The following is a 27,021-nucleotide window of genomic DNA, read 5'->3' as shown; positions in this document are numbered from 1 at the left end:
GAAAATGTTACCATAATTGGCATATTGTATTTGTGTCCCTGGAGCCTAAACGCACAGTGGGGATGGCTGGAATTAAGAACTCTTGTTCTGAAGCTGGTTTGCTGGCAGCTCATTTATACTTGATGACTAGCTAAGACACCAGACCCATCCACAGATGCACTCAGTGTTGTGCCTTGCTAATGCTTCCTGACGTGCTGTTGATCTAAGGCTAAAATCCCTCACAATGGAGAATTTCACTGACCTCTAAAGGTTCAAAAACAATGATGAGTTGAAGATAGAGATGCGCCATTTATTATTATTTTTCCAACAGAGAACCAAAAAAAAAAAGTTATTTAAAGGGAAAAATGAGAAAAAGGCACTTTAATACAATTACAGTTTCAAAGGGCTTGCCAAGAAAATATTTTCAGCTGCCAAGTCAGCAGTTTTTCAAAGAGTTCTCAACAGAGGAAAAAATTATTAATAGAAAAGAAATTATCGAAGGAAATTTAACTCTGGTTTAAAGAACAGCAGGTGGTCCACAGAACATTATTACTTTTTAATTCATTACTTGCCTCAGGATCCCCAAAAATCTAACCAAACTGACAGACAGCAGCCTGGTACCGTGACCTTATGAATACCAAAACTGTGCAATAATAATATCAGTCTGACCTTCTGTGCTTGACCTCAGCACATCCATTTCCACTTCTTTAAAGTACACAGCAGCACCTTCCCTGATTTGCAGACAAGGGAATCTGGACATCAGCAGACAAAGACCTTCCCAGAGACACAGGAAAGGCCTGTGGGGAGAAACAAGCCTACTGCCCTCTGCTGTCCTGCTCTCACCCTATTCCTGGCCTCTTCTCCCACCACCCAAATCTTCCATCATCAGCCTGTGACTCTTCTCTGACCCCAGCCAAACAGGCCCTTCTTTAAAACCAGACAATGGGAAACACCGACTAGGCTTGAGCCATCGGTTTCATGTGACTCCCGAGTTTTCTCTGGAGATTTTAATTTCAGAAATTAAGAAGATTTATGCCTAGGAATGATTTGGTGAATATTTTTCATTGTGAAATGCAGATGAATTTTGGTAAACTGCCATGGGAAAAATAATAAGAGTTCTATTCCTGAGCTTATGTCAACTTTCAATTTATTCTAAAGCTGCTTATCCAGTTTATGTGTTATTTATATTTTTAATTCTACTCTCTCTTGCTGTTTACCTTTTTAGCCATTTTAATATTCTCAGAACTTTCACAAGAGCATGGCAAGGAATACATTTGACCATTTTACAGTACCTCCACCCGAGTATGGAGAGAAATTTAAAATCCTAATTACTTCACCTTTTCATCAGGTAGATACTGTATGTGGTGGGAAAGCAGTGTAACACACCGCTATAATCAAAATTTGAGGATGGTCTGTGCATTTTATTTATTTTGCTATTAATCTTTCAAACACTATTTGTAAGAGCCTACTATAAGCAAAATATTCTGGGGAAAAAATTGCATGATAGAAGGGAGAGAAGAAAAAGATACATGATTTGCAGCCTGATAATCACATCCTACATTTGGATAGTGCAATTTTCAAAGTGTTATCACTATGAAATAATATATTATTTACTTATTCAGTAATAAATATTGAATGTCTACTGTGTATCAGACTCTGAAATCGGTTCTGAATATACATTCAGTGGCTCACTGGCAGAAATTGAGTCCCATTATTTTCAAGAAAGGTCCAGCTCTTTATAGCCACCATTGTGCTAAGAACTTATTATATGCTAGGTACTACATTAAGTACTTTATTAATAATAACGACAGCTAAAATTCATTGAGCTTATCAGATGCCACGTACTGTGTTGTGGGAAACAATTCTCAACAGTTCTTTTGCATTCCTGCACATCTTGCAAACAGAGGCCCTGGGCTGCTTTAGTTCTAGATTGTTTTTCCTACGATGTTTATATAGCTAAAGGACTTGGAAGATAGATTGTCTTCTTCCCAAGTAAAGGAAAAGTTTTCCTTACTGCCCATTATAAAAAATTGGGGTTCCCTAAGATCAGAGTTTCTTTCTGTAATGCAACCCACTACATGTGCAGGCATCATCTGGCCCTCATCGCTTTGCCTCATGGGAAGTAGAGCTCAGGTCACTGAGCTTGAGCAATAAAGTCACTTTTCTCTTTCGTCTTTTGCCAGCATCCATGAAAGTGCAGCAGGCTAACTTATCAGCTCACAAGTAGCATAGAACCTCCACTCTTTCACAGTTCTTGACACTTCTGAGAATTTTATATACAAAAGTACTTTTAAAAGTTCATGGAAAAATAGAACTAAAAGATAATATGAATCTTTCCATGAACTTTTTGAAGTACCATTATATGATTTTACTGAATCTTCTCAACAATGTATTCACATTATTCTTATTTTAGAATGAATATTCCCAGGCTTAGAGATGTTAAAGAATCTGGTCAAGGTCACATAGCTGGTCTTCCTCGTCCCACTTTCCAATACTTTTTGTTCACAGCAAATGCCATGATTCCAGCCCAGTGTATAAGCTTCTGAGGGTATGAGCATGAGAAATGCCTCTGAGACAATACAATGACAAAAGTGCTGGAGCCAGCAGGACTGGGAGGGAAGCAATGAGACCTTTCCCAGTGAAATGAGTTGTTTCTGGCTCTACAGGCCTAGCTCCAGGCTTTGTGCTCCATGGGCAGACAGGACTAAAGAACCAAGTCAGATGAAGGTCAGGGAGTCATATTTGGAAAAAATAGAGATGTCATAGGGAAAGGGCCAAGCTGAGCTTAGAAACAAAAAGGGGAATCAAAGTCAGAGAAGGGAGACATGGAGACATAGTTATGATCAGGGAGGCTATTACGGCAGCTCAAACATTAGCTTGACTGAACTGGAGGCACACCCATGAGCAAAATTCTCACTTCGGAGCTGAGAGCAAGGTGACCTATCAAACTCCCAGGTATGACTCATACTGAGAAGTTGCTCTGGAAATAAAGCCTATCAGTTGCCAAATCTGCTAGCCTAGTGTTTCTTTCCCATTTGACTCAGAGAGGTGACAAAGGCCACTTGGATGGGCCTCTTAATATCCTCCCAGATGCAGATCTACTGACAAACAGCACAAGGGTCTGAGCACTTACAATGCTAACAAGAATGGTGTGCCATGAGAAAATCCCCATCCCCATGGGTCCCTTAAGATTTAGACTTCCGCCACTAGGAGAGTTTGTCAGTGAGACAGCCTGGATTATCAGCACAGCTTTTCAACAGGAAAACATGAGCATGTGGAGAAATCAAATGATTTTCCTCAGATCTGATGGCCTAGCCAGTCCAAAACTTGGATTGTGCCCAGGGGTGAGCCAGAATCCTAAATAGCACATTTGGGATGCTTTAACATTTTTTTTTTTTTAAGGGGTTATGTAGCAAGAGAAGGCACAGACTGCCAGCCCAAACTCTGCCCAGATCCAAACTCATGGACAACACTGATTTCCACACATTAGGACATTTTTCTGTGATTCTTTGGGGAAATTTCACAAGTGCTATTAAAGCCTTTGTCCTTAGATATATATCAGCAAAATGGGAGGAGTTACAATTAGGAAGTACAGTCTAAGAGGCAAAGGTCAGACAATGCACTAAAATACTGCTTAACAGACACAGTACTATGCAAAATTGCTGAAGCAGGGAAATGACTATTGATTAAATCTGGGGCTTCAAATGCCTGGTAATGCCATACACCTTAACAGATTACAAAGGGTATGCATAAACCACAAGGAAAACTGTGGGAAGCACAGCTCCAGTAATTTTCCTAATTAAGACAAGTTCAGAAAACATACACTGAATTTTTTTAAGCCAATCCTTTAAAGATCGGATCAAAACGGTGTCTTTACTTATACTTACTTAATGCAGCTTTCCATCCCATCTTCTTGAAGAGAAATTACTACTCACATAAGGAGCAGCCCTGGAGACTGCAAGACTGTTGTGCCTTTTCTTTATGGCCGGCACAATTTGAGCTTTGAAAAGTTCATGCCAAACGTCCCCAGTCCTCTATTACAGTCCCCACCCTGTGCTAGTAATGTGCCCAATGGAGGGCCAGCCGGGGTCACCTCCTGCCCATTGTCATTCTTTGTGGTTCTTCAAGGCCTCCAAGAAGGACACAAGTGGGAGGGCCTTGTTCTCATTGCGGTTTGCTCGGGGAGGAAGATGATTGTGAACGGTCTTAATAGCTCCTCTCAGAACATGGCAGAAGGACCATTCCAGCCTGTGATGGCAGTGCGTTCAATTGCCTGCCTCAATTTTACCCTATGCACAACTGCCTGGGTGATTCAACCAAAACAAGCCTGAGCTGTGACTTCACTTTACAAATGAATGTTCTCAATTGCACAAAAGAGACACCAACTCTGGCTTACTTAATTAGAGAAGGAATGTGCTGGAAAGATCACAGAGAAGTCAGAGAATCCATGTGCAGCCTAGAGAACCAGGCTCAGAAGACAAACATATATCAAGGGAGGCCATGCACAGCCAAGACTGGGCCACAGGAATGGTCTGCTTAGAACTCTGCTCTAGACACCACCACCTCGGGAGGTGCCATAGTTCACCACCATGCTCATGGACTCTTCCCTTTTCACCTCCAGAATGAAAAGTCTTGGGCCAGAGCATCCACTTGGCAGAGGCTGGGTCATACACACAGCCTTGACCCACCTGGTACTGTAGAAGGGAACAACTGTCCCAAAGGAGATGTCTACCTTCAGCAGGAAGGGTGAGCAGATACCGCATCCACAAACTCAAAACGCTTCAACAAATACCCACTGCTTGCAGCATAAGTCCAAGCTCCCTAATTGTCATAGAAATAGGGTGAAGATATGTCCCAGTTTTTCTGAGTCCTAGTTTTTATTTTCTGTCCTAGAATAATTATTAATGATACTTCTTCCACCACTTAAGTGTCTGGTTTAGCAAAAATGATATGGTCATCCTATCTACAAAGCTCTTCATAATATGGCTCCCACCTACCTTTCTAATTTTATTCTTCATTATTCCCTGACTTATCTTTACTCTCTAACATCATAAAAATGCTTATCACTCCTTACATACAACATGCTATTTTTATTTCCAAGCCTTTGCTCACACTTGTTCTCTATCTGGAGTCTCCTTTGCATGATATCCATCCCATCCTTTAACATCCAAAAGTCCTTCTTGCATCATATGGGTTACTGAGTTATATGTCCCTCCCCACCTGTAATCTTGTGTTCACACATATATCTATCCTTGTGCTTTACCAAGCTTTATTGTGACCATGTAGTCAGGAGTCTAACTGCTCCTTAGACAGTGAGTTGCTTGTGAGACAGTGAGTTGCTTGCTCATCTTTGATCCATCAGACCTAGCACACGTGGAAAGAGGAGCTCTCAAAAATAACCAATGAGTGAAGGAGTCACACAAGTTTGAAATAAGAGATTAGTGGGGAAAAGACCAGAGGGGGGTAGTAAGGGGAAAGAAGAAAGAAACAAGAAAAGATACAAAGGAGAGAGAAGCAAATTACTGAACTGACCACTCAAGGCAAAGGTGGCTAATAGTCCAAATCACAGGCCAGAAAGTAATTCCACAGAGCAAGCTCAGAGCTCAAAGGGCTTTGCTCTGGTAGGATGTGGAAGAGTCTGACAGATGGAAAAATACTATTTCCAATTGATGTTAGATTTTAGAGCAAGGTCTAAACAGGATTTGAGAGTATAGAAGACAGGTCCAGACCCTCAAGAGTTAGACGATGTCTGCCCCGGCAGGGTAACTGGGGTGCAATCTGGAAACAGGCCACATGCATGGGGTGAGGGTGAGGGAAATAAAAGAATCCTGAGGCCTGGGAGACTCACATATACCCTGCTTACTCCAAAGATAGTGAGCCTCCGAGAGAAAGACCACTTCCTGATGTCCCAAATGCATAGTCAAGTCTGACTCCAGGTCCTGGACCAATAGAGACAGGTTAAAGAACCACAGCACCTGCCATTTAGTGGGGCTGAGAAAGGCAAAGGCTGTCACCTGCATTTCATGGCAATCAAGAGCAAGGCTTTAGATAAACAAGATCTATTTAGAGGGGGCAGAGAGAATCCATATGCTTAACCTCTGAAGAATCCAATACATATGTTTCGGTCTATTAAACTACATGTTTATCTTCCTTCAAGGCAGAAAGGAACATCTGTTCACTGAGCCTTTGTACTTAATTTCCATCGTGAATACTGGGCTTTGTCAGATGCTGAACTCAAGTCACAGGAAACTGAAAGCTTGCAGGCCGAAACAGCAAGAGAAGCCCCACAGAACTGTCCCTTTGGAGCTGAAGTGGGCCACCAGGTGTCTCGACATAGATGCTCTACCCAACTCTTCATCTGAATTGTGCTCCCTTGTTACTCATTTTGTTCTGTGTTTGGGCTTCTCCAGAAACAAATTTACGCTCTTCTCTCTCACTTCTAGCATTGGTTCTTCTTGCTGGGGAGAGACCAGAGACAGAAATGGTTAGAGACTGAAAAGAGATTCAAAAGACTTCTGTTCATTGCTAACTGAACATCATGAGAGGTTTTGGATTCAGACCAGTCAGTGCACTGGTCTCAACTCTATCGTTTGCTAGCTGCATGCTTTTGAATGAGCTACCTCCCAGAGCTTTTATGTAACTGACTTTGCTTTAACGTAGTTCTTAGCAAAGTAAACATGCAGTGAATATCAGCTATTATATGAATTTTTGCCCAACATGAATTGGATAGTACTGGCCCCTAGTCATGTAGCTAGACGGACAATGGTCCCTCTTCTACTAAGCTTGGCACTGCATGCAACTGGCTCTGTCATGATTACTTTTTAAAATTAAATACCAAAGTCAAGACTCCAGTACTTCCAGAGTCTGGATTGATGACCAGAGTACCATGACATCCCCAGTAACTTTGGGTTCTAAGCCCCCGACATCTTCATAACCCGTTTTCCAGGATGTTCCTATATTATTTTAGGAGTCTAACCAAAGGAAAATAGCACCTCTAAGTACCTCTCTAACTTTCAAAGCCCCCTTGCAGGCAAATCACAAACTCTTATTCAAAAGAAATGGTGTCTGGTCGGGCAGAACCAAGCTATCTCACTGGCGAAATTCCATCTGCCCTGAATCATTTTTTTTTTTGCCTGGAAGATTACAGATGATTAATTTGTCCTCTCATTAATGCCAGCAAGACTTTCTTATGAAAACCAAAAAAAACCTAAAAAGTGATATTTAGAGTTGTATTATAATTATTGCAATTACCCTCATGCAAAATACAGAAATGCAGGTAGCTTATGAGACTCAGTTTTCCCAATGCAACTGGAAACAGACCAGTCTGAAGACAGTCAGCCTGCGGCAAGTACAAGTATATTGGCACATGTGCCTTCTCTCCATGAAGCTTCTCCTTCTGCACAGGCCACCACCTCTGCTGCAACTGTCTAGGGCAGCCCATGCTCCTGGTTGTCCTACACTCCTATGTTACACACCTGTCACCAGCACCTTCATAAAATCAAGGTGCTCTCCTGGTTCAGGATGCTGGAGGTTGCTGAGGATTCCATCTAGCTCTCTGGTTCCTACTGTCTGGTCTTCTAAGGTCAAATAATTCTCTATGCTCCTGGTCATTGAATAACTAACTCAGATAGGTTAAACAAATATTAACCTTCCAAAAAAAAAAGAATCATAATAGGAGAACCCTCCTTCCGACCTACCTATATCATGACTTGTCCCCTGGTAAATTACTAAGCATATTTCAAGTGACATAGAAATCCACTCCTAAAATCCCATTACGTAAATTATTCACACAAAAATTAAAATTAAAAATTCAGCCCCTAATGTCCTTACCTACCAAGAAGTCAGATATTCTCGTTTCTAAAGAGATGAGCCATTAAGTCCAACTGCTTCTATTTATTAATACTGGACACTTGATAACACTGGCAAATCATGAGTCTTAATCACTAGAGAAATAAAAATATACCGTAAGACTATACTTTTACATAGCAATCTATCCACTTTCAGGGTCATATCTTACATAAGCAGAATAACTCAAGCAGATTTTGCCATTTGAAAGTTCAATCCAGATCAGGTAGGACTCCTAGGAAGCAGCATTTGCTATGACTTAATATTCCAATTAACTACATAAGGACAGAGTTTTGTACTTCAAAAGTCAGCCAGCCATTTGCTCTCTAATGTTTAAAATCAGTGGTGAAAATTGAAATGTTGCTTTTTTACTCATTCTTTTATTCCTAGCACATTAGGAGGTAAGTGTAGTTTCAAGGAGAGTGAGGGGAAGCCCAGAGGCCAGCCTTCGAACTCAAGGTGCCCAGCACAAAGTTACCTCTTTCCAAATCGGGTTTCTGAGCCCAGGTTCATGGCTGAGCTCACACTCAAGACTAACAGCTACTTTTTGTCTTAATGAATTCCCATTTTCTAAAACTAACATCCTAGGTATGGCTTTTAGATTCTAACATCCCCTCCAAGCTCTCCTCAGGATGTCCTCTCTACTCTAATGGCACAATTTGTCCTTTGTCCCGTCTCCTGTGGAGCAAATGTCCTTTCAGGTTTGCTACACCCCCTTTGGACCCAAGCAAACTGACCTCCTAAATGTTGAGAGATTCAGTGTCCTCCTATTCACCTAACTTCTGCCTTTTCCTCCTAAAAGTTTCTCCTGCTGGAAATCTTTCACAGAACTAAGTCAGCCTTACGATTTAAGATGCAGGGCTGCTCAGTGGTGGGGGCAAATGACAATACAGCAGCAAAATTAGGAGAGCCATTTGGAGGAAGATCCAAATGGATGGTCTCTGCTTTAATCCCACCATCTCCTTATATTTTCTGTGAACCTTGATCATGGTTGGGGCAGTTTCCTAAGATGACTGCACCTGGGAGACACTGTTCTTCCACAGCCTCTGCCCAGGCAGGTCCCCAGGCCCTTGGAGCTCCAGCCTGGTGCCAGATCAAGAAGGGCTTGCAGCCAGGACTCCTGGAGTTCTCTCTCAGATTATTTTGTCTTTTCACTCACTACTGAAATAATTCCTCTTTCAGCATCCCATGTGTTGGGAAAATGAAAAGTAAGTAGTCAGGGTCCCTCAAGGGGTTCGGAATCTTGCCGAGCACTGATATAAATATGCACATGTGCCCAGGTGTTCCTTGCTTGTCTAATGTAAAGTGTGTATGTGTGCCCAGGTGTCCTGGGTTATCAGACTTAAGTATAAAGGATGAGTGGCTCTGATCCACAGGTCCCCCTGCCCCCGGGATGCCCCCTGGGGGGCCCATGGGGAGGCTGCCATTTCCGCTGCTGCTGGATCTGCCCTAAGATCTGCTGTAAGCCGCCGCCTCCAAGGAAGCTGAGGACTGAGCTCAGTGTCATCTGCCAACAGCTCCCGGGATCTTTCCCAATTACCCAGTGTGGACCTGCGTGTGAGGGGTCTGGTGACCCAGCCTGGCATGTGAGGGGTCTGTGACCCAGTCTGTACAATGGGTTTGAAGGGTCTTTGGGCCCTAACTCCTAGCTCTGACAATACAAATGGAAAACTTAGTGTAACTAAAATAATGAAACATTTTGGCTTTAGTTATGAATTGCCTAGCCATAGAATTAGCATAGTCACTTAGCAATACAATTGGCTACATTGGCAGGATTCTGACAGTGTCCCTAACCCAACGCCATGTAAGCCTTTCTGACAGCTTCAGGATTTATACATAGAAGTTTAGTAATTAGAAATCTACCTGAAAAGGGAGCTACATTTGCAGAACAAGTCCATGGTTTGGAGGTAGATAATATGAGGATACTTCAAAAAGTTCATGGAAAGATTTTTTTATGAACTTTTTGAAGTACCCTCGTATGTTCCTAACAAGTTTTAAATATAGCATATTTTTCTAAAAATTCAGTCCACCTGCCTCTTCAGCAAATGGTGCTGGGATAACTGGATACCCATATGCAGGATAATGAAACTAGATCCATACCTCTCGCCGTATACTAAAATCAACTCAAAATGGATTAAGGATTTAAATATACACCCTGAGACAATAAAACTTCTTAAAGAAAACATAGGAGAAACACTTCAGGAAATAGGACTGGGCACAGACTTCATGAATACGACCCCAAAAGCACGGGCAACCAAAGGAAAAATAAACAAATGGGATTATATCAAACTAAAAAGCTTCTGCACAGCAAAAGAAACAATTAAAAGAGTTAAAAGACAACCAACAGAGTGGGAGAAAATATTTGCAAAATATACATCTGACAAAGGATTAATATCCAGAATATATAAGGAACTCAAACAACTTTACAAGAAGAAAACAAGCAACCCAATTAAAAAATGGGCAAAAGAGCTAAATAGGCATTTCTCTAAGGAAGATATCCAAATGGCCAACAGACATATGAAAAAATGCTCAACATCACTCAGCATCCGGGAAATGCAAATCAAAACCACATTGAGATACCATCTAACCCCAGTTAGGATGGCTAAAATCCAAAAGACTCTGAACGATAAATGCTGGCGAGGTTGCGGAGAAAAAGGAACTCTCATCCATTGTTGGTAGGACTGCAAAATGGTGCAGCCTCTATGGAAAATGGTATGGAGGTTCCTCAAAAAATTGCAGATAGATCTGCCATATGACCCAGCTATCCCACTGTTGGGAATATACCCAGAGGAATGGAAATCATCAAGTCGAAGGTATACCTGTTTCCCAATGTTTATCGCAACACTCTTTACAATAGCCAAGAGTTGGAACCAGCCCAAATGCCCATCATCAGATGAGTGAATACGGAAAATGTGGTACATCTACACAATGGAATACTACTCAGCTATAAAAACGAATGAAATACTGCCATTTGCAACAACATGGACGGACCTTGAGAGAATTATATTAAGTGAAACAAGTCAGGCACAGAAAGAGAAATACCACATGTTCTCACTTATTGGTGGGAGCTAAAAATTAATATATAAATTCACACACACACACACACACACACACACACAAACCGGGGGGGGGGGAAGAAGAAGATATAACAACCACAATTATTTGAAGTTGATACGACAAGCAAACAGAAAGGACATTGTTGGGGGGGCGGGGGGGAGGGAGAAGGGAGGGAGGTTTTGGTGATGGGGAGCAATAATCAGCCACAATGTATATCGACAAAATAAAATTTAAAAAATTAAATAAAATAAAATAAAAATTGAGTCCACATAATACATAGCATTGTTTTAATTGTCCTTAACAAAGAATATGCAGTTCATGGAGATTATGAGGATAAAAGGCCCCACATCATCCCTCAACACCACCATGGTTCAAGTCTTCCCCTAGACACTCTAAATATACCAAGAAATAATTGCTTAATCTCTCCCTCCAGGCTATAGAACTTTCTCAAGGCTAAAGGTTGTAAGCCAGCTGTGGGCAGCATGATGGAGCTGCTGAGTCTTCATTGTCTAAGACAGTGGTTTTCATTGAGGGATGTACCTTACATTCACCTGAAGACCTTTAAAAAACACAAATTCTCAGGTCCATTCCCCAAATTAAACATATTAGAATCTCAAGGTTAAGGCTCGGGCATAAGGACCACAAGCACCACAGGTGATTCTGATGTACAATCCTAGACAAGAGGCCTGGTCTGATGAGAAAAACCAGGTGATTAGAGTGGAGAGACCTAGGTTCAAGTCAAACTGTTAAAAGGAAAACTTTTGACAAGTTAAATTTAGCAGAGTTTATTTGAGCAAAGAATGATTTATGAATCAGGCAGTACTCAGAAGCAGGAAAGGTTCAGAGAGTTCCACCTAATGACATGGGACAGCAGTATTTCTAGACAGAAAAAGGAAGTGGCCAGGTATTGATATTCAGTTCTGTATCCCACAGATATGAACAATCAACTACGTTTCAGCTTTTTTTTTAAAAAAGGAAGTGACATACAGAAACAGCTTGATGGGTTTCAGCCCAGCATGTGCCTTATTTGGGCACGGTGTGATGAAGAATTTGCCTTACAGGGACACGGTCTGATCAGTCAGCAGCTTGTGATTGGCTGAAGCTCAGCTGCTATGATTGGCTGAGACTATTTATTACAATATACTCTTAAGTTCGGTTGCCGTTTGTTTACATACTAAATTAGGTTTCAGTTCAATAGGTAGGAACTCAGTACAGAGGCAGCTCTAGGCCAAATTTAACACTTCTCTGCCAATCATCATTTACATGGCTGAGAGTAACTCATTAAACCCCTGAGCACAACTATTCTCATGAGTGAAGTGAGGACAAGAATAATGCCTGCTCTTCTCTCCTCTGAGGTCAGTATAAGGACCAAATGAAATGACAGCGATAGCATGTCTGCAGCCCTTCGAGTGCTATGGCGCTGTTAAGATGTTAGTGTTACCATTTGAGGGTCCTGTGTCCTCATCCCCCAAGGACTTGGAGGCCTTCCTGGCCTATGATCTCAAGAATTCCTGCCTTTGCCTTTATTTCTGCTTGACCCTTACTCTCTATTGCAAGGAAGAGACTCATTCAATTTACCTCAGAAAATAAGTTTGTTTATAAATATATATGTGGAGTAGAACTAGAACTGCAACTAAGAAGCCATCAGAAACTAAGGCAATTCTAGGGACCATCAACCATCTCCATCTTTTTCTTAGACCATAGAGTTGCTGGCAGAAAGTCTTTGCCAGCTCCTGCTTTTCCTCTCCCTGATAACTACACATGGACCCTTGCCAACCTCATGGAATCAACTCTACTTCCTAGCCCCTGTGTGCATCCTTTCCCCTTCATCTCCAGGTACCAACTATCTAATAGTCTCAGTATGTTCTATTTCAAACACCTGAAAGAAGAAATACAACTGGCTGGAAACCTCTGGCTAATCAGTAGTCTAATAGGTCAGTAGCCAGTCTTGGATCAAATGCTCACCCCTATCCAAATAATAATTACAAAGTAGGCAGGGGCGGCAGGAGGGCAGGCTCACCCAGTCTACATAGGGAAATCCACTCAGTAGTGGCTACAAGCAGGACCATTTCACTGAGGAAGGACCAAGGGCACCAGGCTCCGGATCTGACATCCCTAATGCAAGCACATCCCAGTGCTTTTCTCCTCAGGTATAAGGAAATGAGAGCAAAATGTTTATTTTGGCTGTAATAAAACCACAAGATTACTTTCCTGGAGGTGAGGTTGTGAACTATCCCCAGCTCAGCAATTTCAGCCACGGTGTATAGTTAGAGTTCAACTATGAACTGCTTGGTTTTATTTAGAGACCCTGGGCTCTGGGTAGCAATGTCCAGTCCCTTCAGCTACCTCATGTGCCTCCTGGAACCCCATACTCTGTTGCTGGCTTCCTTCTTTACCTCTGCCCTCTCTACTCCCTAAACTCAAGGCAAATCTTTCCTAAGCTTCCTGAGCTGTCGGGGGTTGTTGGTTATGGTCCATGAGTATCACTCAAGGATAAACGCTAAATTCAAGTTTTCCCAGTTGTCTAAAGAATGAGCTTCTACAATCTCCAGTTTCTATAAGTAATCTTCCCTTCCCTGGGTTTAAAAATAACTAAAGGCTCAGGTAACCATCCCAATATAATCCTTATTCTCCCAGGCTACACTGAACTCCCGTCAGTATTGCACTGGAAAAATAAGCCTTTGTCCATCATACTTTCACCCGCAGGTCGCCTCCTTCCCTCCAGGGTCCCCAATGTCTCAGGCACGCTGCTGTCCACTCTCCTTTGCTGGTGTTTTCCCAGCTATGGCTATTCTTTCCTCTGCCACATGGTGGCACTGTTCTCTGACAGCTTCGCCGCCGCCCCTGAATTTAAAAATGAGGCATTTTGGCGTCCTTAGAATTGCAAGAGGGTTTCTCCCTCGGTCTGGTCTGGAACAAATATTGCTCTTTATTAAACTTCCAAAAGTAGCATTTTCTTTCTGTTTTTATTGCCCCCTCGTCCAAGGATCTAGATAAGAAAATGTTTGAGAGTATTTGAGCCTCGTCAGCTTGTGCTTAAAAACGCCCCAACCCACTGAACATGAACCAGGACCTAAGGACAGGGTCCAGGCTCCTTTGACTGTCCTACCTTAAAATCAGTTCCCTGTCTCCTTCTGGGAAGTACATGCCAAAATTCTAAGGCCCATCTTTTAATCAAAAGACAACTAAAAACTACATCAAACTACAAAGCTTCTGCACAGCAAAGGAAACAACAGTGTGAAGAGACAGCCTACAAATTGAGAGAAAATATTTGCAAGCCATATACCAAATAAGGGGCTAATACCTAAAATATGTATAGAATCCAAAGACCTCAATAGCAAGAAAACAAAGCAAACAAACAAAAATTAAAAATGGGCAAGGGACCTGAATAAACATTTCTTAAAAGAAGACATCCAAATGGCCAACAGATATATGAAAAATATGTTCAACATTGCTAATCATTAAGGAGATGCAAATTAAAACTAGAGTGGGATATCATCTCACGTCTGTCAAAATGGTTATTATCAAAAAGGCAGAAAATAACAAGTGCTGGCAAGAATGTGGAGAAAAGGGAACTCTTGTACGCTGCTGGTGGGAATGTAAATTAGTACAGCCATTATGGAAAATTGTATGGCAGTCCCTCAAAAAGCTAAAAATAATTACCACATGATCCAGCAAGCTCGGTTCTGGACATTTGCCCCAAAGAATTGAAATCAGTTTGTCAAAGAGATATCAGCAGTCACATGTCCATTGCAGCATTGTTCACAATAGCCAAGATATGGAACCAACATGTGTCCATCAATAGATGGATGGATAAAATGTGATATACACATGCACACACACACAATAGAATACTGTTCAGCCTTTAAAAAGAAGGAAATTCTGTCATTTGCAACAACATGGATGGAATTAGAGATTATGCTAAGTTCTCTAATTATATAAGCCAGGCTCAGAAAGATAAATACTTCATGATCTCACAGATGGGGGACCTAAAAAGTCAAACTCATTGAAACGGAGAGAAGAATGGTGGTTATAGAGGCTGGTGGCAGGGAGGTCATGGGGAGATGATAGTTAAACAATACAAAATCTCAGTTACACAGGAGCAATACTTTTTTTTAAATCTATTGCATAGTATTATGAACTTAGATAATAATAGTGTATGGTAAATTTCAAATTGCTGAGAGTAAAGTACAAATGTTCTCACAACAAAAGGTAACTATTTGAGGTGATGGATATATTAATTAGCCTGAATTAATTATTCCACATTATATTCATAAATTATGACATCATGATATACCCCATAAATATATACAATTATAAGTTGTCCATTTACAATTTTAAAAAATGAGTCATTTGTGAAATCTTCTCTAGATGGCCTCACATAAATAAGACCCCTGGTGACAGCTGGGATGTCCCCCCTCCAGCTCTTCACCACACTCCTAAATCTGACACCGCCCCTTCCCCAAGCGAGCGCAGAGGGGAAAGAGCAGGCTTTGAGATCAGACAAGCAGCTAAATTCTAGTTCCACCCTGACTGGCTGTTGGCCAAACTCTCCCACTCCGTCTGTTTGCTCGGCTGTAAAATGGGAATAACAATACTTAACTCAGGGAATCAACAAGGTGGCTTATGCAAAGCACCTGACGCAGTACTTGGTGTATAGCAGTAGATGCTCAGGAAATGCTCCCTCCCTTTTCTTGTTTCCTTGTCCACAAGCCTGGCTCCTCTATTTTAAATCTTTGTTTGTCCTGGCTCCAGGGCCCCTGAATCTAATCTACTTTCAATATGTAAATTGAAAACTCTGTTTGTTTACCTACCTAAATAGCCAGTATGATACCAGAAGATACGGTGTTAGCTACAGGATTATGAAAAAAGGAAAACCTGCTGTATTTGTTAAGATACAGTTTTAAATAATAAGAACTACTGCTACCCAGAATAATAGTGGCTTAAACAAGATTGATGTTTTTCCTCTCTTACACCAGGCTCGTGTGGTGGCAGCTCCACATTGGGCCCAGGCTCCTTCTGTGCTGTCACTCGTCCACCCCTAGAGTAAGTGTGCTTGTCTCTCTAGTCCAAGGTGCCTCCCCCAGATCTGCATTGCAGCCATCAGAGAAAGGGAAAAGCAAAGAAGAAGGCCACGCCACCTCCCCTTAAGGACACACAGAGTTTGCACAGGACACATTTCTCTCATATTTAAAATTAGAACTCAGTCACATGCAGCTTCAAGGAGCCTGGGAGGTCAGAGAGGTTACTGTGTATTCAGCTGAAAGTGCTATTACTGTCACATGTCACTTAATGACAGGGATACAATCTGAAAAATATGTCATTAGGCAATTTCATCACTGTGCAAACATCGTAGGTATAGCCCACTACACACCTAGGCTGTATGGTGTAGCCTACTGCCCCAGGCTACAATCCCGTACAACGTGTTACTGTACTGAATACTTTTGGCAAGTGTAACGCAATGGTGTTTGTGTATCTAAACACAGAAAAGGAATTGTTGGCTCTATTATAATCTTACAGGACCACCGTCGTATTTGCAGCACAAGACTGTACTATGGAGGAAAGAGAGAAAGAACAGTATGTGAGAAAACCAGCAGTTTCTGCCACAGTGCCAGTCAGGAGCTTTTCTCTACCAAAATAAATACCAAAGCCAGGATAATCCGTGTAAGCTAAAAACCATCCAAGCTGCAAGTAATGACCTATTTATATCAAACAATTCATAAAGACAATTTAACATCAAGTCAAAACACACATATAAATGACAAAGACTTCCAGCTAAATCAAGGGAATATAGCCATATAAGAAAACATTAAACATTTTATCCTATAAAATCACCAATTCTTAGAGCTGGTGGGAATCTTAAAGGTGATTTAGTACAAACTTCCACTTAATGAAAAGACTCCCTCTATAGTAATCTTGACTAACGCTATCCCATCTCTGCCTGAACACTTTCAGGTGATGGTACCTGTGGCTCAAAGGTCCACAGTCCCTGGGAGACAAGGTTCAGAGCCTGCACTTGGGGCATGAAGTCATGGGCAAGGCCAAGGTGTCAAAGCCCCAATCCCAGGATCAGCTAAGAGTACAAGGTGTGGTGGAGGGCAAGGGTCTCCATTGGTTCAGGTCAAGAGGAAAATTTGAAAAAAGGATGTAAATTTCTTGCAACATAACTTTGGAAGCCGCACAGTATACAATATTGCCACAGCTGTCTATGCCTGAAGGCATGAGCTCCTGATAACATTGAACTGAAGCGGACCTTGAGACATTTGGGTGGATATTTCAAGTCAACATCTAGTAATGTGTACTGTGTCTGGAGCTCATGGAGAAGGTCAAAACTAGGTATATTTAATTAGCTGCACAGAGACTATCCTTGAAGTATGGAGAAAGAAGAGCAAAAAGATGTATAAGTAAGAGAAGCTGCGAAAGAACTTTGCTTTTAGAGAGTGGAAAGAAGAAATGACAGAAAAGGAGAAAGATGAAGAATGATTTAAAATACATAAATGCAGAAAGGAAGGAAAGAAGGAGGAAAGCCAGGTGGTTATGGTATGAAGCCCGAGGAGGCTAACTTTAACAGTCATTTTAAAACTCACCATCTGGGTCTACCTTCTAGGGCATTGTTCGGGATGGCATTTGTTCTGGGTGACGGTGTGGATGAAAATTGGGATGGACAGCTGGTTCGGAACGGTTCCACATCCCTTAGTTCTGATGAAAAACCCCATCCTCTGGTCCACAGGCTGGCTCCTACCTGACTGAACAAATTATACTGCCTCCTGGCTTTGCCACAGCAGTTGGAGCCAGGGTGGGCTCATGACCCAAGCCACGCCAATTTCAGTCTTTCCCTGGAGCCTTTTAATACAGAAGCTGAAATAAAGAAGCTCTTCTCTCTTCATTCTTTGTGTTCTAAGAATGTGGCCCTGGAATGGCCAGAGGACACATCACCTGCCCATGGATAAGCCTGAACTAGTCAAGCCAAAGAGTAAAAGAGAGACGTAGAGACAACAGTGGAGTTAGAGCCCTGAGTGGAGGAACATATGGCGTCAGCACAGGGTGTGAATTCCTGCAGGAGCCCTCCTATGGGGCAATGTGTTTCCGTGAGTCCCAGCCCAGTAAGGTTTTCTGAGGTCAGGCTTAGACCTGCATTTAGGCCATAAGAGAAGTCATTTTTAGTAGTAATTGAAGGCTCTGTCCCATGTTTTGGAGAGGGTATAATTAAGAGAAGAGAGAGTCCCCTTCCCATGGCTGATTGAATGAATAAGAAGGGTTCCCCAGCAGAGGACATCGGTGCCCAGGAAAATGGGCTCTCACTAGGGTCACTGGCTGTGAGGCAGCAGGACGGCAATGAGACAAGAAAATAGGATACAGAAAATGGCAGCAGCCTGGGACAACCCAGATTGAGATGCCAAGAAGGGCCATGCTGAAAAATGACACAACAGTGCCATTTGGGTTGGCCAGCTAATGTGACTCATGACAACCAAGATAAAGTCGATAAAACATAAAAGAATTCTCCAGAAATTTCGGAAGATGTGGGGAAGAAAACTCCGCAAAACACTGCAAGCCATAATAATTTGAATGTAAAAGGCTAGTTTTGTGACCATAGCTTGGTAAGAGCCGGGGTATACGGATAACAGAGAAGGAAAGGTTTCCAAGAGTTCTCACATGCTCTAGACAGAATGAGAAGAATGAAGATCAAGAAAATGTCATTAAACGGGGTGACTGCTTTTATTAGTGACCTTCAAGAGAGTTGCTGAAGTAAAATGATGAGACAGAAAGGAAACTCAAGGGAATTAAGAGGTGAGTCAATGGTGAGAAAGTGCAGGCTGCAGGAAATGACTACCCTTCAAGGAGCTTGGCTGCGAAAAGAGAAAAGAGCTAGAATCACAGAACGTGGGCAAACTAGGTTGAAGGGATGGTAATGGGCACAGGGAATGGAGCAGGCGTGAAGGGGAGCTGAAGACAGCCAGGAGGGGCAGGGCTCGGCCTGCGGCATCGGACAGATCCGGCCTGAGCCCTGGCTCCATCCTGGAGAAGCTTCATCACCCTGGGCTTGAGACTTACCTTCTGTAAGGGTGATGTAAGAAGTAAATGAGATTAATTCAGGTAAACATTGAGATGTAGAGCTACAGACATGAAGGTGGGAAGAAGGGATAAGCAGGGATGGAGGTAGAATTGTCAGAGATGCAACCCAGGCCACGGGCTCCTCAACTTTTTGCCTGTTAGGAAAGAAGGGAGGGAAGACAGGAGTCAATCTAACTGTGTCTCTGGTCAGGCAGCCTTCATGAGTGGATCCTCACACTGCTACCCATAACCCACACTGACACAGGGCAAGAGACAGGGAGGGAGCGTGTTCTGTCCTCATCTCCCTCTGCTGAGAGAACTCACATACAGAATCCCCCAAAAGGCTCAAATAGCTTTACCTCAGAGATTCCAGTGTGCAGGGACTAAACAGTTGGGCCATGGTCAACAGATGAATGGATAAATAAAATGTGTTATATACAATGGAGTGTTATTTCAGCCTTAAAAAGTAACGAAGAGTCGATTCATACTACAACATGCATGAACCTTGACGACAGTATGCTAAGTGAAACAGGACAAACACGAAAGGACAAATGTTTTGATTTCACTTATAGGAGCAGCGTAGAATAGGCAAATTTACAGAGACAGAAAAGAGATTAGAGGATAACAGGAGCTGGAGGGGATATGGGGAATTATTGCTTAATAGTTACAGTGTTTCTGTTTAGGGTGATGAAAAAGTTTTGGACATATATAGTGGTGATGATTGCACAGCACTGTGAATTTCATTAATGCCACTGAACTATACACTAAAAAATGCCTAAGATGACTGTTGGCAAAATAGAATAATTAAGTCAGGCCTCCTCGCCCTAGGTCCGGTTGGGGGTGGTGTAGTGCATTCTTTGTAAATAAGTTGTGTGTGGGTGGAGTTAGTGCACATGAGCAGTGCTGCCACCTGGCTGGCATTGACTGCCTTGAGCATCCACCACATGTGGCCATGTTCTCAAACTTATGAACCTACAGCTCCAAGGACGTTTTAGCCAGTTACCTAGCTCATAGACCTGTGGGTGAGGGGTCTGGTGACCCAGCTTGGCATGTGAAGAGCTTGTGACCCAGTCTGGACAACAAGCTAGAGGGATCTGTGAGCTCCAGACCTAGCCCTAGCTCGGCAATTAGCCCAGTCAGCAGGATTATGGGCAGGTAAAAGAGCTCGACAATGATGAATATTATATTATACATATTTACCAAAAAAAAGGTTTTTTTATGTTTGGCATTGGGTGCTGTGTCCCTCATCTAATGAGTTGATTTCACTGCAGCATGGAAGAAAATCGCATTAACATCCAGACTTTCAGGAGCCCTTGCTCGACACTGGCTAGGCCAACTCTGAGAATTCCACTTGCCCTTCTCTTCCTGTCTCTCTACACATTATCTCTTCTCCTGGCTGGTCCCTTGGGCCTTTTTAACTCTGTTTCTTCTAGAATTCTCTTGTGTTCTCCAATTTCAAAGCCACTACATTTTCCCCCTGACAGAAATACTAAGCCCACTCTTAAACCTTGCAAATGTGTTCAGCGTCAGACACGGCATATGAAAATACTACCATTCTCTCCTACCACCACTGCCAGTGCTTCATAGTAAGAAGCATGTACCAAGGTGGCATAGTGATTGTAGTTTCTCCCTAAATGTCATCAGCAGCAGCAGCACCATCAGACACAGCCCATACTGTGAAAGATGTGTCTGAAAAAATAAGCTGTCAGTGGTTTTTCTTCCAGGATCCTGGCCTGCCTGATATCATACTTTTCACAGATTTTGCTAGTATGTATTCTCTTCTTGGCCTCCAGTTATGTTTTTGGTGATCTCTTTCATGACAGCACTGACAGAAACCATTTCTCCTCTTTAACGCTAGAATGATTAGTGTGGGGGTTGGGCAGTGGGAGGGGGGAAAGAATGGGAGGGGAAAACATTCGTCTATATATGTATGTATGGAAGGATACAGGATGAAAGTGAGAGCATAAAGGTTAACTATGGAGAGGAAGCGGGATCTTTTTTATTCTGAGTTGAGATGATGTTGGGAAGAACGGATGAAGACAAATAGGAATCTCAAAGTGGAAAAAGAGTAACACGAGGGAGACTGGGGAGCTCCTCTTGATCATGCTTGAAGTCATGTGCTCTGGATATCACCTTTCAGCTAAATGAATTTAAACTTCTACACCTTGCCAGCAAAATCGAATTATTTGGTTTTTGTTTTGTTTTGTTTTGTCTTGTCTTTTAACATTAATTGAATACGTGTATGTAACATGTAAGTAACAGTAGAAAGAGAAAAACGTATATTTGGTGAAGTTCAGCTTTTACAGATCTCAATGGCTAGAGGAAGGGGAAGAGTAAAGACTTCTACACCATCTGAGAAGCACGGTAATGAAGATATGAGTAAGTTTTTATGAAAACAAAAAGAAGGGAATGGCTAGCTCTGCCCAAGAGTCATAAAAGGCCTTACACAGCGATGACATTGTTGGCTTTGAAGTACGAGGAGGAACCTGCTAGGCAGAAAGGAGGGCAGGATGCAGTAAACAGAAAGAAGAGCATTTGTCAGGGCACAGACATAAAAGTACAGTGTGTTGAAACAAGAAAAACGAAAAGTTGAGTATAGCAAAACCACAGGTTTATGCAGTGTTTTGCAAGGCAATTATTTTGCTAAGATAGCCAGAAACAGACTTTGAAGGACTTTGCAGGTTAAATTAGGGTGTTGGGATAAACTTGAGTGTCAAAAAGCCAGCAAAGTTCTAAGTACAATTAGATCTATTTTTAGATAACTCAGGGCAACATAGAGCGTGGTCCAGAGTGATAAGAGAATTAAGACGTTCTCACAGTAGTCCACGGGAGAAAAAGGAGCAAAGCACCAAGGCTAACTGGGAGGATTGTATCTCGGAAGACTGGCAGTTGGTGGTCTCACTGAGATGTAAAGAGGGAAATCTCTGTGGGGGAAGATCGTAAGTTCAGCTCAGATTGTGCTTTATTTGAGGGAATGATGTACTCATTAAGCAGTTAAGAAGGGGTATCAGTAGACACAAATACCTTAATAAATTCAAGATCAAATCTGTCTCAAATGCTCCTCTGATACTTCGGTTGGTAACTTTTCCAAAAAGAAAATGAGTCTGATTTGGTATGAATTCCTTTTAGTGGCATGGATGTCCCTAAAATGAATGCAACAGTGGATAGTGACAATGGATGACAATGGATGACCACTACTTTTTTCTCAGAGTTTGCAAGCCATCTGCTTAACAATCTGTCTAATAATAAAAATCAATGGTTAGCTCAATCATGCATAATTTTTAGAAATTGTCTTTTGCCCTTCTTGGAAAATTGATACAACATTGCACCTCTCTAAATGTCTTTGTTTTGTTAGTGACCATTATTGCTCAAAGATGAATGACAACAATCTGGCCTCCCACCTGCACACCCTCTCTCAGCCCAGGGGTATCATCCATCTGGAGCTGGGATTTGAACTCACTAAAGAGAACTAATTCTTACTATCCTGACCTAATAAGTATTAAAATTCCCTTGTAATGCTACTTGTTTAGACTTTCAAATTTTGAAATTATTTTTGTAAGCAAAGAATATGGAAACAAAATAGGACTTAAGAAGTTTTGCTTTCTTTTTGTCAACAACAGTTAGCATTACACCATCTGTTTCAAGAAATAGGTTTCAGGCAGGTCAGAAACATTCCTTGTTTTTTGTGTCTCCAACATGTTATATCAAAAGAGAAATTTTGCTGTTCTTGGCATTTTAGGGAGACTCGGTGCATTCTTGCTTGCAGGTTTCCTAACACCAGTCTTATTGATTTACACCACTCTTTTGTATTCGTTCTTAGCTGTGTGTCCCTCCCTCAGTGTTTTGTGAATAGGCTGCCTGTGGATCCTTTATACGAGTTCCTCCTTCCATTTTCATTGAACTCAGTTGTTACTGCAATGTCAGGCTTATGTTTCTCAGACCCACCTGTGTTCCTTGCCAGTTAGTGTTTTTGATAATGGAACTAATACCTATATTTTCTCTTCACAGTTTTCATTCCAATTTCCCCAAAAGTCCAGCAAATAGGTCTGACAGTAACCTGCACTGTTGACCACAACAAATTCCAAGAGAACAGGCTCACTTTCCTTCAGAATTCAGATCACCATCATTACACTCACGTGTACTCTTTTTTGCTTGTCATAGTTAACTCCCAAGTAGCAGTGCATGGTATTTTCAAACTTCCAAGAGATAAAATTATCTCCAAGACTTGAAGGTATTAGGTGTTCTGTTTTTGTCAGATTAGAACTCCTAGTGGCTATGCAAAGGCTGAACCGTTCTTACCCTCTCTTCAAATCAATACCTTGTTTCCATGCCAACTTTGAAGTTTCTATTAAGAAATCATCATTGTTTCTTTTGTGAATAAGTGTTCAACAATGCCACCACCTTTCATCCTCACAAAAATGTCCCATACCATTTGTTAATTTAACAAATATATTTTGAGCATACTACTGTATTGGTCTGCTGAAGCAGCCATATTAAAGTACCAGACTGGGTGGCTTAAACAACAGGAATGATGTATCAGAAATTTATTTTTTCATAATTCTGGAGGCTGGAAGTCCAAAGTCAAGGTGTCATCATGGTTGGTAACTTCTGAGGGTCAAAGGGAAGAACCTATCTCAGTCCTCTCTCCTTGGCTTGCAGATCACCATCTTCTCCCTGTGTCTTCACACCATCTTCCCTCTATATATGTCTGTGTATAAATTTCCTCTTCTTATAAGGACACCAGTCAGATTTGGATTAGGGCCCACTCTGATAGCCTCATTTCAATATAATTACCTCTGTAAAGATCCTATCTCCCAATATGGTCACATTCTGAAATACTGAGGTTGGGACTTTGACATGTGAATGGCAGGTGGGGGGTAGGGAGGTGGGAGCAGGCACAATTAAGCCTAAGGGCTGTTCTATGTACATGTACTTAGAGCCAGGCACCATTCTAGGTCCTGGGAATACAGCAGTGAACAACACCAAGTCCCTGCCCTCATGGAGTTTATTTAGACTCTAGTGTTGACTGCGGAAGATGGAGAACAAACAATAAATATATGTTATAATGCCAGTTAGCCGCATTTAGAATCTAAACAGGGCAAAGAAATAGAGAGTGACAACTAGGGGATGTAGTTGGGAGGGCTGTAATTCTACATGAGCTCACACTGCAACAGAGACATGAATAAAAAGGACAGGCCAAGAGAGGCCCAAGAGCTGCCAGGACCACACGCCCAAGGCACCCATGCTGGATCAGGTAGGTTCTGCCACGGGATGCCCCCAGCCCAGGCAAGTGCGTGCCACCCAGAGAGGCCCCCCAGACAGACCCAAGAGCTTCCGGGACCACGTGCACCAAGGCACCTGCAACAGAGCAGGTAGGCACTGCAACGGGACTCCCAGCCCAGGCCCGTCCCCACAGCCCACAGAGACCCGAGCCTCCTGCCCACAGGCACCAAGGCAGCCATGAAAAATTGGCAGTTCCAGCAGGATCCTAGCCAGACAATAGGGTCGGACGAGTGGACCATGTAATCCCTTGCCACAATGACTAAACGCCAACGGAAAGATACCAGAAATATGAAAAGTCAAGAAAGTACACCAGCAAAGGGTAATAATAACTCACAAGCTCTAGATCCTATAGAAAAAGAAGTCCTTGAAATGACTGACAAGGAATTTCAAGTGATAATGCTAAAGAAACTAAATGAGATACAAGAAAACTCAGCTAGACAAATGATGAAATGAGGAAAAGTATACAAGATCTGAAAGAAGAAATGTACAAGGAAATCAATGCCCTGAAAAAGAATGTAGCAGAGCTTGTGGAGCTGAAGAATTCACTCAATGAAATAAAAATATTAAAAAATAAAAAATAAAAAATAAAAAATTTAACCAGCAGGTTAGAACAAGCAGAAGAGAGAATTTCTGACCTTAAAGATGGGCTGTCTGAAATAACACAGGCAGACAAAAAAAAAAGAAAAAAGAATTTAAAAAATTGAACAAAATCTAAGAGAAATAACAGACAACTTTAAGCACTCATACGTATTCCAGAAGGGGAGGAAAAAGGAGATTGCATTGAAAACATATTCAACAAAATAGTGGCAGAAAATTTCCCAGGTATAGGGAAAGACACAGATCTTCAGAATCAGGAAGCTCAAAGATCCCTAAATGTATTCAACCCAAAAAGGGCCTCTCCAAGACATGTTATAGTCAAATTCACAAAACTCAAAGGCAAAGAGAGAATCTTAAAAGCTGCAAGAGAGAAGCAACAAGTCACCTATAAGGGAGCCCCAGTCAGACTAACATCAGACCTTTCATCACAAACCCTAAAAGCCAGAAAATAATGGGATGATATATTTAAAATAATAAAAGACAAAGATTGTCAGCCAAGAATACTTTACACAGCAAGGCTGTCCTTCCAAAATGAAGGACAAATAGTATATTTCTCAAACAAAAACTGTGGGAGTTCACTACCACACAACTAGCCTTACAAGAAATTCTCAAGAGAGTACTGGGTTTGGTACCTGAAAAACAACCACCACTGCCATAAATACTGAAGAAAAATAAAAACCCACTAGTAAAATAAAAATGCTGACAATAAAGAGAAAAAAAAAGTATACCTACCACCCCAAGAAGCCAACAAATACAGAAGACAAACAGTAAATCAGAAAGAAAGGAACAAAAGACACTTAAGACATCCAAACAAAAATCAATAAAATGCTAGGAATAAATCAACACTTTCCAATAATAACTCAATGTAAAAGGATTAAATTCCCCACTCAAAAGACACAGACTGACCGGATTTAAAAGGTGGACCCAACTATATACTCCTTTCAAGCGACTCACCTCACCTGTAAAGACACACATAGACTAAGAGTGAAAGCATGGAAAAAGATACACCATGCAAATAGAAATGAAAAACGAGCCAGAGTAGCTATTCTTATATCTGATAGAAGAGACTTTAACCCAAAAACCATAAAAAGAGATAAAGAAGACCACTATATAATGATAAAAGGATTTATCCATCAAGAGGACATAATAGTCATAAATAAATACACACCCAATGTCAGAGCAGCCAGATTTAAAAGCAAACACTATTAGACCTAAAGAATGAGATAGACACTAATACCATAATAGCAGGGGACCTGAACATGCCATTCTCAATATTGGACAGATCATCTAGGTAAAGAATCAGCAGAGAAACACAAGATCTAAACAACACTTTAGACCAATTGGAATTGGCAGATATCTACAGAACATTCCATCCATCAACCTCAGAATATTCATTCTTCTCATCAGCACATGTAACATTCTCCAGGATAGATCACATGTTAGGTCACAAATCAAGTCTCAACAAATTCAAAAAAATTGGAATTATCCCATGTATTTTTTCAGATCACAATGGATTAAAATTAGAAATCAATAACAAATGAAATTATGGAAACTATACAAACACATGGAAATTAAACAGCATTCTACTTAATGACATATGGGTGCAAGAAGAAATTAAACAGGAAATCAAAAAATTTATTGAAACTAATGAAAACAATGATACATCATACCAAAACCTGTGGGATACTGAAAAGCAGTACTAAGGAGGAAATTTATTGCATTAAGTGTTTACTTCAGAAGAATGGAAAGATGGTAAGTAAACAATCTAATACTTCACCTTAAACAACTAGAAAAATAAGAACAATCCAAGCCCAAAGTTAGTAGATGGAAAGAAATCATTAAGATCAGAGCAGAACTTAATGAAATAGAAACCCAAAAAAATGATACAAAAGATCAATGAGTCAAAAAGTTGTTTTTTTGTAAAGATAAATAAAATTGACAAACCATTAGCTAGGCTAACTAAAAAAAAAAGAAGAGAGAAGACCCAAACAGCAAAAATTCGAAATGAAAAAGTTGATATTACAACTGACAGCTCAGAAATACAAGGAATCTTTAGAGATTATTATAAACATCTATATGCCAACAAATTTGAAAATCTGGAGGAAATGGATAAATTTCTGGACACACACATACTACCAAAACTGAGCCAAGATGATGTAGAAAATCTGAACAGGCCAATACAATAAAAGAGATTGAAGCTGCTATCAG

At 41.3% G+C, this 27,021-nt stretch overlaps 1 long non-coding RNA gene across 1 annotated transcript in view; it reads right to left on the bottom strand.

Annotated features, from left to right (window-relative positions):
- Positions 1-360: 360 nt before the first annotated feature.
- LOC134384640 (uncharacterized) overlaps positions 361-27,021 on the bottom strand; it is a 54,625-nt gene continuing 27,964 nt past the window's right edge. Inside the window, exon 3 of the long non-coding RNA XR_010024261.1 lies at positions 361-6,437. This is a non-coding gene — a long non-coding RNA (uncharacterized LOC134384640). The remainder of the gene's footprint in view (positions 6,438-27,021) is intronic.

The sequence above is a fragment of the Cynocephalus volans genome, chromosome 8 (assembly GCF_027409185.1).
Source record: "Cynocephalus volans isolate mCynVol1 chromosome 8, mCynVol1.pri, whole genome shotgun sequence".
NCBI classification, from domain to species: Eukaryota; Metazoa; Chordata; class Mammalia; order Dermoptera; family Cynocephalidae; genus Cynocephalus; species Cynocephalus volans.
The sequence above is the reverse complement of the archived record's forward strand: the minus strand, read 5'-3'. Positions and strand labels throughout refer to the sequence as shown.